At 41.0% G+C, this 13,802-nt stretch overlaps 1 protein-coding gene across 29 annotated transcripts in view; it reads left to right on the top strand.

Annotated features, from left to right (window-relative positions):
- Positions 1–13,802, top strand: part of ATXN1 (ataxin 1) — a 349,836-nt gene that overhangs the window by 217,546 nt on the left and 118,488 nt on the right. For 23 of the 29 annotated variants that reach the window (XM_085051826.1, XM_085051827.1, XM_085051833.1 and 20 more), the window contains one exon: positions 1,946–2,055. The exons of the other annotated variants lie outside the window; for them this stretch is intronic. The gene's annotated coding sequence lies outside the window, so the exon portion shown is untranslated. The remainder of the gene's footprint in view (positions 1–1,945; positions 2,056–13,802) is intronic. 29 annotated transcript variants of the gene reach the window in all.

Raw genomic sequence — 13,802 nt, 5'->3', positions numbered from 1 at the left:
AATGATCTTGGTGCCACTAGGAAAAACAGTGGTATTAATAACAATAAGAAGAAGAGGGAGCAGCACTTGATGTGATGACAGTTTCTGTTTGCCAGCCAAGTAAATGTGTCAGAAGGTCACCAAGGAGTATCTATGGCAACCAAGGGAGGAGGATGGCTCTGCTAGGTCAGTGTTGCTTGTTGAGTAGAGCCCCAGGCAGTGAACTGTGATATGACCTGATGAGAACTAAGCTACTAACTGAAATTGATAGTATTTATCAACCACAGTCTTCAAAAATCAGTGAAAAGCAGAAAGAAAAAATTGGTTGAAAGCAGAAAAAAAAGGACCAAGAAAGTTTGTCTGATATCTTTCCAATTAAAATGCTCAGTCTATTCAGTACATATGAACTGTGGTAAGCCTGATCTTTGGAGAAAGGAAAGTTACTTGTTATTTCTTCTAGGGATGTTTTTACTCTGTAATGTCTTATTTTTCCTTTAAATTAATTTTTTTAGGAAGCCAGGTTTGTCAGGAATCTTACATACCAACACCAGGCTTGCCATTGGTTTAGTCATAAATTTTGCCAAGTGACATTTCTTGTGTGGTTTTAAAAACCAAAAAGAAATTAAAAATCACCAAGTCTTTCAAGCCTTTGATGGAAATCCAGCAGCTTAAATATTGTTGAAATCCAGTATGTGAGGTGGGTTAACTGAATTCCTAGTGTAGTAGCACTATTAAAGCAACTGTCTTAAATAATAAATGGCAATATGCTCTATGACTCACTTGAGGGGTCATTATTTTTGGCTGGCCTGAAAGCCAGTGTTGTTTGCTGGGCTGTAGTGAGGAAGGTGTCAGCCTGTGCCATGTATGTGATCAAAGCTGCATAATGGAAGAGTGAGGGCAAGTTTCCTCAGAGACCGCTTGGGATGCAGGCTGGGGAGAGGAGATGGATTCCCAGCTGTTTCTTTTGCCTGTAACCCACAGCATTAAAATCTGCTATGAAAGTGCCCTATGTTCCTTTCCCTTCACCACCCTCCACGTTGTACTGCAACGTGGAAGCCTAAGGAGTAGTACTGCATGTGGTACTTCAGGGTCTGAAGGGCTATGGAGTTACATTATTGAGGGGATTAATAATCTCCTGGACACACTGTAATATGCCTTATATTAATGAACGTGCATGTAGATAATGTAGTAAAGGTCTGCATATAAAATGGTAAAAATCTGCAGTTTACCTGGGTGTTCTTTTTTTTCCTATGGATCTGATGTATCTTTTATAATTCAGAACTCTGTATCTGAAGCACTTCTTGCTGCTGAGATGGTCTTCTTTAGCATGACCCCATGCTCTGATCCTTAGTTTGCTTAGAGCCAACTTCAGACCAGCTGCCTTGTGAGCACTGGCTGCTCCTCTCAACCCCTCATTTTATTTCTCATGTTCCTATGTCTTGTCAGGTGCCAGCTGGCACCGCAGCTGCACTGGTGGCACTCAGAGGAGCCCAGGGTCACTGTGAGCTCAGTGAGGCACTGGGTGCTGCAGGGGTGGCACCAGCAACCACAGGGAAGCTGGGAGGTGTTTGTCATGTTGCTCTTGAGGTGATTCCACTGCATACTCATGGAGCAACACGAAGAGACTTCTAGTTCTTCTGTATCTCTGCCAAGCAGAACATTACTACAGAGCACTGTCATTCAGCTGGAATAAAGGGAAATAAAGGCTGAAAATGTTTGCAGGATCACAGAACTGTTGACTCTTTCAAACCCCTACAAAAGTAAATGATTGAACAAGTCTACAGCTTGGGTTCAGCTATGGATGTGCAGCTCAAGCTGTAATTTTCTATTCCAAGATAAAATCTGGTTATTGTTTAATGAAATAGAAAGTCAAGGCTTTAAATTGCAAGCAATTCAGATGTTTTTCTTCCACAAGATTGTGTAGCTTTTTTTTTTTTGTTTTCTGTCTTCTTGTGTCAATATCTAGAAGGTTACTGTCATTAAGTCCAAGTGGCAGAGGACTCGGTTTGTTCTGGCACGAAGAGAACAGCCAGGCAGTGTTTCTCCAGGTTCAGAAAGCCTGAAAGGAGGAGAGAAGTAAGTCAAACTGTTTAGTTTGAAATAATTTCTGACTGATGTGTGTAGTGCTGTTTGCATCCATGCTTTCAATGTCTGTGAAATGCATTACAATGGTGATTCTTAAAAACTCAACAAATTCTATTCCTCATAGTATGCAGAAGCTGCCCTAGAATTTTCCTTGTTATCTGTTTTTGGATCCTGTTTTGTTGGCAGCATGGTACAAGCTATAGCTGGCACCCGCATGATGCAGTGCTAGGCTTTGTGTAAAAATACACTAGAGTGTATGTGGGCAGGGCCGTAGCCTCTGCAGTTGCTCTATTTGTAGCACGGCTCCTTCATCTTTTGCATGTTTCCATATGTGATATTTGGGCAGATTTTAACAAACCTGGTTTAGGATCTGAAATAACAACCAGCATCGTATCAAAGCACTTAGTGTATTATGAAAGGAACATGGTTATTACAGCACGAGTATTTATAGCTAGCTCTTTTGACTGATGTAAGGAAAAGGCATTCAGAAAGTATTAGAAATATCTACAGATTTTTATACCATGTCAAAATGAAATGCTTAGAAATCTCACCGTGAAAGCCTATATTGATAAAAACAGCTTCCCCCTCAGTTTTTGGGGATACCTGTGGCTTGAAGGCCATTATGATCAGTTGCTGTTACTCTATGTTGATGGTGGAACTACAAAGAACAGTCTATGGGTATCGTATGTTCACCAGGATTTGGTGCAGAGAGTCTACCCTTAGTAATGGCATGAAGTTTTTTAGGGAAGACAGATTGTTTCAGCAGATATGTTGAGTGAAATCCATGCAATGTCACCAACCTCATCTTCTGCTGAATTGGACAAAACTGTTTTAAGATGTAACCTGGGTTTTCTCATACTTAAACACTTGAAATGTTAGAGAAAATAAAAGTGGATTTTATTCCTCCTAAGTGCAAAAGAGCCACTGGAAATGTTTTTAGACCGCAAACTATAGATTCAAAAATATGTGTAGCAAATTCATCACAAACAACAAATGTTGATTTCCTCACTCATTTGCTTTGGAGACACTTTAAACTAGTTTGTTTTCTGAGATCATATGTTGCAGACATTGTAGAGTAGAAAGCAGAAGACTAATAGCAGTGATGGCAGAAACACCACTTAGCTGCTTATTAAATAAAAACTGTTTTGCTTCCAAGTTCTTAAGTGCTATACTTATTTAATCTGCTGTGCCCAACCTCTCTTTTTATGTAATTTGTTCTGCTCAAAATTGCAAAGAAATTTTTTGTCAGAACACTTTGTTGGTTTAGGTAATAACACTTTTTTTTTGGTCGCTTTTGTTCAATACATGAAATAAAATATTTTCAGACTGAGGGTTGGCCCTCATTAATTGGAGTTTCAGGAAGCAGAAAACGGGAATGCTAACAGAGTATCTTCAAATAAATCATGATTAATTGCATGTAGAAATATTCTGACTTCATTTGTGTGTGCTTAACAAGCCTTTACTGACTACTACAGTTTCTGCTGTTCAAGAGTAAAACTGAGAGTATGTAGCATCAGTATCTGTTTGAATATACCCCTGGTCCTGCTTTCACTGCTAGAAAGCACAAGCACTGGTTCTGCTTCAGTCTGCTGTTGGCAGCTATAAAGAGCTGTCAATGAGAGCAGACTGGATGCCAAAACTGGACATCCTCTGTGTACAACATGGATACAGATCTTCTCCAGAACCAGTGAGCATTAGTCTTTTTTGACAGAGGATTCTGCTTTGTTCACCTTTGTTTCCCTGCTGAGTGCCATTTTCCCTGTTTCTCTTAAAAAAAAAAAAGCTTTTTCCAGTCCCCTACCCGTTGCACAAAGGTTTTCACAGCATTATTTGGCCATATATGAGTTTTTTGTTGCCGTAAGAGCAGCATGCTTAATACATCTTCCTGTGCTGTTGAACTTGGTTGTAGTATTTTTGCCAGTGCCCTGCCACACTTGGGACTTTGGAGGCCCAGCCATTTTGCAAGGCAAATTTCTTTCCTGCTCACTGGTGCCAGTGTGCAGATCTGGTTTGCCCAAGGTCTTTCCTTTCAAAAGTCACTCTTGCCATGTTGGTAAGTGGAAGGTGCTCATTTGATGGTGAGGAAGAGGATAAAAGGTCAAAAGACTAATTTTCATGCTTTAAGCTGTTATTATTGGAGTGATGCAACACATTTGCTGTATCAGCCATTAGTTAAGCTGTTACACCACTTTACTGTTCATCAGCTTCATCAAGTGTGTTTAGCATTTGGTGATGAAGGTTATCCTGAGAGAGGAGATTGCAATTTGTAGAGATGCACTCATGTGAAAGTGGTGGCCAGAGGAGCCCAACTCCCCTGGCTTCGATATGTAGCATTTTTCTTTAACCAAGGTTAAGTCAGAAAGCCCAGCTGCTTTGTCGTACTTCACAACTAAGGAAGGAGAAGAGCTTTCCTCTTAACAGCTTGATGTAGTCAAGATCCAGGAAGCCCCAAATTCTTTGTGGTTGTGTTGTTGCTGCCAACTTGCAGACTCATTTGGAGTCATTATGCTTGATTGATCTGTGCCTCTTTTCCTTGCGCTGTAGGGTTTAAATCCCTTCCACTTGTGCAAGGAAAAGCTTCTTGTGGGAGTCGCCTGTGTTGCATTTTCCATGCTCCAATCTGAGCAGCACAGCCTGAAGATCTCCCTGTTTTATGCTGATAAAGGTGTCTTCTTTCTGAGATCATGTAATATAGGGAGGTTCTCTGAGCCCAGTACTTAGCTGGATGAGATGGGGTGTCAAACCATCTGTTCCAATTAGTTTTTATAAATTTCATCTGTGCCTTTGATGATATTTTTCATGTCCTTCCTTTTAAAGGAAGAAAAGGCAAAGAAAATGCTTTGATCTGTTATCAGTTCCATAGATTTCTACAAAGGTTTTTTAAGTTTTTGGTATTAGGGAAAAAACAAACCTCAGGGTCATTATTAAAAACAGATTATCAGCAGAGGGAAGGAGCAGTGGGATGGGTACCAGTGTTGGGAAGGTAAATGGGAAAGCCAGGTAACATGGGAAGAAGCTACAGGTTGAGGATTGAGTCAGGAAGATGGTGGAGATGGGAGCTGGAGCATCAGTGAAGTGTGTACAGGGTAACTGGAAATGTCAGATAGGAAAGAGTGTAAAGCAATTGTATTAGCACTGGATTTGAGGAGCAGGAGTCTCCTTTCTTGTATGTAATATTTCAGCAGTGTAAAAGACTGGAGTTCATTTTTGTTGATGTGCTAATAGGGGCTCAGGGGTTTATATCTTACCTCTCTGGAAACTGAGTAGCTGTATCATGAAGAGACCTACCACAGCAGACATAAACCAGTTGTTGGAAAGGTCTCACCTTCTGTCCCTCTTGGGCAGTCAAGGTACTTGTAAAGCAGCGTGAGCATTCAGAGTTGTATTGAAATTCCTGTTCTAACTCTTGTCCTGTGCTATTCTTTTGAGTGTTCTTATTCTTAACTAGCTAATGCTCCGGTGGCAAAGTACAAACACCATAATCCATGTTGCTAGGAAAAATGATGGTATTTTTAGGTGTGTTTAAGGGAATCTAGTGGTGAGGTGCTTCAGGATAAATGTTTAATTCTCAGTTCATTCCCCCTCAGTTGTGCTTATGCAGATTGCCTTTCAGTAACACAGAAGAAATAATGATCAATTCTTTCACTCTTTTGTCCACTATTTCTTAAATTATTTGCTATCTAGAAACACATTTTGAGAGGATAAGATTATTTTTCTTGGAATTTTTTGTGATATCTGAGACTAAGGTATCTCACTAGTAATTAAGAAATAGCTTTACTTTTCATAACCATATTTTACTTCTTTTTGTGCTATACATACATCCCTTTCCAGTCTTTATCATCTAGCAAGTTTTCATGCATTCAGGCTTAATTTAATATTAGTTGCATGCTTTTACATAGTTATTCTAATCCTAGTTCTTTTCAGAAGAAGGGCAAATTACAGAAACAACCCTTGTGAAATACAAACTCATAGATGATGATACCAATTTGCTTTTCACAGTTAGGCACAATAAATTGCTTTTCATTGCAGATGAAATGAGCTGCACTGACATATTTCTTCCTCCACAGAACATGGTTTGGTTCTGGGACAGGAATGAAGAGCTAACAGTCATGAACTGAAGCAGCATTAAAGTTTTAATTTAACTTCATGTTTATCTGCTTGATAAGCTACACGGAAAGCTGTATGGACAAGTTATTTCTCTGTTGTCTTTTAATTTCCTGTTACCTGTGAGGAATTTGCACTTAACTTTGTGATGAACCCAGAATGCTACTGGCATTACTTTTTCAAAAATTCCTTACGTGAAAAAAACTGTGTCTGCGTAAGAAACAAGGAAAAGAAATCTGTTGAGTCAACTACATTTTTGATAAAGCAGATTATGTTTTTTATGGCCTGATTCAGTATTAGATTATTGCAGTCTCATTCCATCTTAATTTCATCCATCAGTGGAGTTATTTCAGCATAAACCTGGTACTAGGGCTGGCAGAATTAGCCTCTCTGTGTGTAATTATTTTCTAGTCTGCAAGGGTAAGAAATACCTTCTGGAGGCCAGTAGAACTGCCCTATTAAATCTGCTGCAAATGTGATCTGAGGCTTTGAACACTGAACTTTAAGTACTTTAAACAAAACTCTGATTTTTTTTTTCCCCCTGCAAATACACCAAGGATTTGTTACAAGAAAAAGGGTCTAATGCCCTTTGCCTGTAATGAGCCCCACAGAGGCAAATCTTGCCTCGCTATTTACTCCAAAGCCAGGGAGTTTTCCTGCCTCTTGGTGATGGATATATAAGAGTAGGCCCTATCAGAAAAACACAGTTATTAACTGCCTTGCCCTAACCTGAAATAAAAACTTCTTTAAGGTGAGTTTGTTGTGCTCTCTTCTCTGATGTCATGCTTTTACTGACTTCTTGTGTTAAAGATACCCGTGCTGAGTCTCTGTATTTACAGGGAGAAGACAGAGTGATAGGCACTAAATATCCACTGTGTGTGTATCTGACAGTGGAAGATAGGGAGGGTTGCCTGTCCTTCAAGCAACCCACACCCTGCAAAATCAAGTGTTTTAAAAGGCAGCATTTTAAATAGCCAAGTCAGTTTTTGCCCTTAGAGGCACTTCAGGATGTGTAGCTACAGCGTACATATTTGCAAGATTCACTGTTTAATTAGTGTTTTAGAAACCTCTTGTTATTTTCCTGCTTGTGCTAGTATTGTCTGTGTTTCACAAGTATATCTGTTAAGGTCAGAGCTATCAAATCTGGTTAGGCCCAGCCTGATTTGCAGAGTAGGCAAGTCTCCTGCAGCCCTCCACTTCATTTTAATGGGCCTCTGGGTGCACACAGCACTACTGTGAAGGAGGCCAGCTATATAGGTCCCAAAATATGGATTGGTACCTAATTTAGTGTATCCAGGGGTGAAAATGTTTGCTTAGTATTCTCTCTCCCTGGGACTTGTGTTCCATGTATTGCTCTTTGTATTTGAGATGGAAGCTGTCATTCACTGTATGCCTGTATGGAAGCCAAGTAGGTCAGTGCTGCTAGGTACTGCTGGATATTATATCTACACCCACACCCATAGGTTAGTTACCACCCTCTGTTGAATCTTACTGTAGGTACTTTGCTGAAACATTTTACTGGGGCTCTGCTCAGGTTAGTCTGGTCCTGAGGGCTGCTTGAGCCCTGGATGAGCAAAGGTGAGCAAAGCAAGCTCTACTCCTTCAACAGGGCCTTGTAAGAGAGATAGAGGGAGTTGCCCCTTCCTGAAAACTTAAGCCAGAAGAGGCACAGTGGCAAAAGCAGCCAGAAGACAAACTGTGAGTCTAAACTGCATATAAATCTCCTCTACTCTAAGCTGATTTGTAGTTTGGTCCAGCTTTCCTCTCTTCCCTGAGCCTCTTTTACTCAACTTCATTCTTAACTGGATGATTTTTATCCTCTTTCCGTGGACCTTCTTTCATGCTCCATTCATTCAACTGATCTCTTCTTCACGGAATGCAGAAGCCCCTGTTTCACTTCCAAACCAGCTGCAGGAGAGCAGAAGACCCAAGGGCTGTCCATTCGCACATCTTCCACTGAGACACAGTAGCTTGCTACTTGCTTTCTCCAGGTTTGTTTCAAAGCAGAGGGAACTAAAATAGATTAAAACACTTACTGCTATTGAAGATGAACATGTGACTGCTTCAAACTGCATTGCCACTAAAGGCTTAAAAATAACGTAGTCTGCTGCCATCTGCTTACACATCTTTCCTCCACCCTCTGTTGCTTGTGTCACTTCAGGCTGCCTTAAGCTCTTCAGAGCAAAGACCATCTTCTCTGCCTTTGCAAAAGGCATGCCACTGTGGCACCTTCCCTACCCCATCTTTGCTTAGCTCTCAGTTTGCACTGTACTACAAATAATAGAGTTGATAGTTTTGTAATTTAGTCTTAATGGGCATGTGGATTGAAGCAAACAGGAGTTTAATTTTGTGGTATCTGCCCAGTTGTAACTCATCCCTACCATGAATTTGTTGGTCACACTAAGATCTCAGGTATTGATCAATGATGTGATTGCTATCCTATAGTAGGACAGATTATGTAATTCTTACCCAGTCACTGAAGACAATGACCTTGAGATAGATCAGATGGCTGAGCAGCATAGATGGTTCACTGATTATAAAATGGCCTTGTTTTAAAACTAAATTGTCATCTGTTAATTATTGGGGAGGAACAGCTACAACAAAAATGCCAGCATGTAACAAAAGATACAGCATAACCTGACTTCTACCAGCCGTTACATATTTCTGTTTTGACAGGTGAGTTTTGATGGTTTTGTCGCTTTGTTGCTTTGGCCGTCATTTCAATTTACATTAGAACAGCATAAAACCTGACTTCTGTGAGCCTAAGGAAAATACTTGGTTTGATAACCAGTCGCACCTTTAAAAAAAAAAAAAAGAAAAAGTAAAAATGTGTGTGATAGGAGAAATTCTGGTAGATGGGAGGAGAATATATGGGGAAGTTTTGCCAATGGGAAAGCCTAGTTCCTGCCTCCCCAAGTAGACATGGCTTAAATATACATTTGAGTAAGAGGTAGCATCACTGTTCATTTGAATACTTAATAAAAGAGAAAACTGACAAGGATTGACCATCGGCTTTTGCATCTAGATAAACAGTAGGCAAAACTCAAGAAAGTAATGCAGAGAAAAGAAATTAAACCAATTGTTATGATTGCTACTGACATGACAGGGAAAAAGACATATTTTTCTCTCAGAAGAAAGAGGTTCTGAGAGACCCCAGCACAAGCATAAGAAACAGTCAGTAATAAGAAGCATGGATCCTAAGAAGAAAAAACAGGTTTGAAAAGACAAATGGTTGAAGAGCTATTTTTGGTTCTACTGCTGGTATTTTCTTCTTAATGGCTAATGTTATTCTGGCCTAACATTTGCTGTTTCGTGTTGGAATTTTTTAAAATTCTTTTGTTCATCTCTTCTTAGTAAACTGACACATTTGCAAGATAAGTATTAAACTGAAGAACTCACTGAAGACAACTTCTTAAGCAGATCATTACTAAAAGTAGTGGAAGAAATTAATAATTTGCATGGATTTGTGACCTAATGAAGAAGACTACAAAAGAGTGATCTGACTAATTAATTACTGCAATGAATTGATCTGAGGAAATCAGAGAGGCATAGCTCAGTCAGAATCTATACTTTCCCCTTTTCTTTGAGCCAGACTTTTCTCTTGCACCTTGTGTTTGAAAATAATGAATATTATGGGCAAAAATTAATTTTTCTGAGTTCTGTGAGCATGTTCTTTCTATTGTGGAAATACACTTCCCTGTTTTATGGACTTTCCAGATTTTCTGTTTTCCTACAGTATTTGCTTACAGATAATATTGTCTAATGTCTAGGGGACTCCTAGTGTAAGATCTTATAGTCTGCTAAAAGCAGTTAGGATGTTAAAGTCTCTCCTGTTCTGTATGTTCAAAGGACCTTGTGCTTGAAAATCCTTCATGCTGTGTCTTAGTGAGAATTTCAAGTTTCAGTGGAATGAAATAAGAACTCTGATGTATGTGGTCCCTTCAGCAGTACTTCTTTTCTAAATGGGCAATAATCTAGATGTGGATAGTTGAAATTGTAAGGAAGTCATGAAAAGGAGGAAATTACTTTAATTCTGTAATGCCAAAGGAGCCAGAAAACTTCTCATACACACTGCCTCGGGGATTGATCATGGGTCTTCATTTTTAAGCAAGCTTCTGTAGAGGGGTGCAACCGCTTAAAAAAATAAGTTTCTTTGGCAGACAGAGGTTCCAGTTGTGTGGGGAACCCTTCTTCACTGATCCATGAGACCAACTTGCCAGCGTTCTGCTCTCCTCTATGGTTTCATTACCACAGCTTTGCATGAACTGTGCAGCTCCCTTACTCATGTTTAGAATAAAATAATCACTACCATTGGAAAGGACCTTTAAAATCATTGAGTCCAACTGTTACTCTAAACAAGTCCACCACTAAACCATGTTCTTAAGTGCCACATCTGTGTGTTTTTTAAATACCTCTGGGGATGGTGACTCAACTACTTCCCTGGGCAGACTGTTCCAATGCTTGGTAACTTCTTCCATGAAGAAATTTTTCCTAATATCCAGTCTAAACCTCCCCTGGCACAGCTTGATGCCTTTTCCTCGCCCTGTCACTTGTTACCTGGAAGAAGAGGTCAATCCCTGCTGGCTACAGCCTCCTTTCAGGCAGTTGTAGAGAGTGATAAGGTCCCCTCTAAGCCTCCTTTTCTCCAGACTAAACAGCTCCAGCTTTCTCAGTCTCATCAGACTTGTGCTCCAGACCCTTCCCCAGCTCTGTTGCCCTTCTCTGGACACACTCCAGCACCTCAATGTTTTTATTGTGGTGAGGGGCTCAAAACTGAACACAGGATTGGAGGTGTGGCCTCACCAGGGCTGAGTCCAGGGAGACATTCCCTGCCCTGGTCCTACTGGCCACACTATTTCTGATCCAGGCCAGGATGCCATTGGCTTTATTGGCCACCTGGGCACAGCTGGCCCTTGTTAGCTGCTGCTGACCAGCAACTCCAGGTCCTTTTCTGCTGGGCACCTTTCCAGCCACTCAGTCCCAGGCCTGTAATGTTGCATGGGGCTGTTGTGACCCAAGTGCAGGATATGGCACTTTGCTTGTTGAACCTTAAAAAACTGGCCTCAGCCCATCGATCCAGCCTGGCCTGATCCCTCTGCAGAGCCTTCTTACCCTCCAGCAGATTAAAATTGCCACCATATTTGGTGTTGGCTGGGAACTGACTGAGGGTGTGCTCAATCCCCTCGTCCAGATCATCGATTAGGACATTAAACAGAACTGGCCCCAACAGATGAACCATTATCATCCTTCTTGTTGTTCCATTCCACTTGGATAGCCCCATTCCAGTTATGCCAGGGCACCTGGGAAGGTGAAGCAGTCATGTAGGGAATGCATGTGCTGTGCCGGGCAGGAATTTGTCACCATTGCCCCTATCCCTTATGTCACTGTGTTCAGCCAGGTGGGGAGAGGACTGGGAAGCTTCTGTATCATGTATGCGGACTGCCTGCTGGGCCTGCCCCCAGGGAAAGGAGGCAGGGTGCAGTTTCAGTATTCCATCTCTCTCTCACTGATGCTCCTCAACCTATTCCTTCTTGAGCTCTCTCACTAAACAGAGGAGTTCATCTACCTGGATGCACCTCCTACAGCTGTTCTCACTGCTGCTGGCTGCTACTAGCATAATTTTGCAGATGAGGTACAGAAAGGCTGAAGGACAGGCTTGTAAGAGCTCAGTGATGCTGAGGGTTGACTTCATAAATTTGCCAAATAATTTGCAACTATTTTATCCTGTAGGTCACCCTTCTGCTTTATCCCATTGTTTTCAATTTTGCTCTTTCATTCTTTTATCATTCATTTGCCCTCTCTGCTCCTATTTTTTCAGCGTGGTCACAGCTCAGTTACCTCAGCTAACTCGCATCCTTGACTTGGAGCCTTTATATATTCAGAGACAGTGGCACGTCACTGAGCAGTTTCTCCCTCTATAGTACTGCTTCAGAGAGTGAAATTTGCCCTGGGGCTCTAGAGCAGACTTCAGTCTGTGTATCAGCTCGTAAAGTCCAACTGTTTAACTTGCAGCACACCCCCTGCATTTTGCTTCCACAAAAGTTGAATTAGTCGAATTGTTTTGCTGTTTCAAAACAAAATGAAGTGACAGTGCTTGTCCGTGAAACTTTCACTTGATGCAAATTCCTTTTTATTTCTCATTTCTTTGTCAGCTATTGCCTTGCCCTCCAAGTTTAGATAGCAGTTGTCAGGAGATTCAGACCTGTAGATGACTCTTTATATTAACCATTTTTCTCTCTTTACTGGCTAGGGTGTATAAAAAAACCCCAGTCCTCTAGCAAAGTCATGGATAATACATCGAGCCATTTGTCCCAAATCTCTCCCCTCTACTGCTTTTAAAAACTGTTGTACAGCAAGGAAGTGGAGGTTAAACCCTGGGATGTTTTTCCTGCACAGGGAGTTGTACATGGCTCTTCTCACCTGTGTTCATTGTATGAGTAGTGACCTTCTTCTTCTTTTTCAAGAGTGCTCCAGGTTATCTAGGAGAGGTGAAGAGCCCAGACCTCTACTGTATTGCATCCAATGTGATCTCTAGCTCAAGAATGCTTTTTCCAGATGCTTACTCACTCTTGCTCCAGGAAAACTCCCTTTTCTTCAGAGCGCTTTGCTCCCCGGCCCTGTGCATATTTCAGACATGCTGGGTAGGCTGTCCCTTGAGATGTCCTGTTCCAAACTTCATAATATTTTAGGGTATCTGTTGTGGCAAGTCTGTAGCCATCTGCACCTTAAATAATTGTGTTTCTTTAGATACTGGGAGGCACTTTCTTATCTGATGTATGTTGCCAAAGCTCTTCAACCTAGAAAAGGTTTGCACCAAAGCACTATCTGGTGAATTATGGTGATGGAAATCTTCCTCACACCCCTTGGTAGACCACATTTTTCATGTGTCAGCTGGGGAACTGGGTCTCTGAAATCAAAGCATGTGTCCTTTGCTTCCTAACATTCTTCTTCATAAAACTGTGAAGAGGCCTGGACACAGTCCAGTTAATTCTGGTTTATTTTATTGCCCTGAATTTTTTCACTAATGAGTGAATTTTTTTTCCACATCTGTTCACTGCTCTGCTAGCCAAAGTGAAACATTATGGGGACTTGTTGTGTAGTCTAGAGGGTGATGAATTGTGAGTTTGAGAGATCTCTATATCAGATTTTCCTGGAAGACTCAAAGGAAAATCAGGATGGTTTTTAAAACATGAAGAGTGAGTTGTTACTGCTTACCTGCCTCAATCTCTGACTTCAGTGCCTGACACTAAGGGATGTGGATGTTACTAGGTCGGGTATCCAAAACTCATGTGAATCAAAATTAATTCCTGTATGCCCCATGAAATAAAAATCAGGCTGTACACATCTCTGTCATGTCTTGTGATCTGAGCAGTTACATTTTTTCAAAAAATAAGCATGTATTTGGACTTGATATGCTTTTTCTTGCAGCAGTTCTGCTTGGAAGTGACAGAATTTGGCTGAACCCTTTGCTCAGCCTGGCATTCACACCAGCTTGCAGCTACATTCTCTTGTACTGTGTTACTCTTTCTCTAGTCAAGATACATTCGCTAGATGGAGGAAAGGAGCTCTCCAGCCAGAGCACTCACCATGAGAGTGGTAGAACACTCTTTGTTTGGCTTAGTTCAATTTAATCT

The sequence above is a fragment of the Lichenostomus cassidix genome, chromosome 2 (assembly GCF_008360975.1).
Source record: "Lichenostomus cassidix isolate B80296 chromosome 2, HeHo_3.0, whole genome shotgun sequence".
In the NCBI taxonomy this organism is placed as follows: Eukaryota; Metazoa; Chordata; class Aves; order Passeriformes; family Meliphagidae; genus Lichenostomus; species Lichenostomus cassidix.
This window is presented reverse-complemented; position numbering and strand designations above follow the sequence as displayed.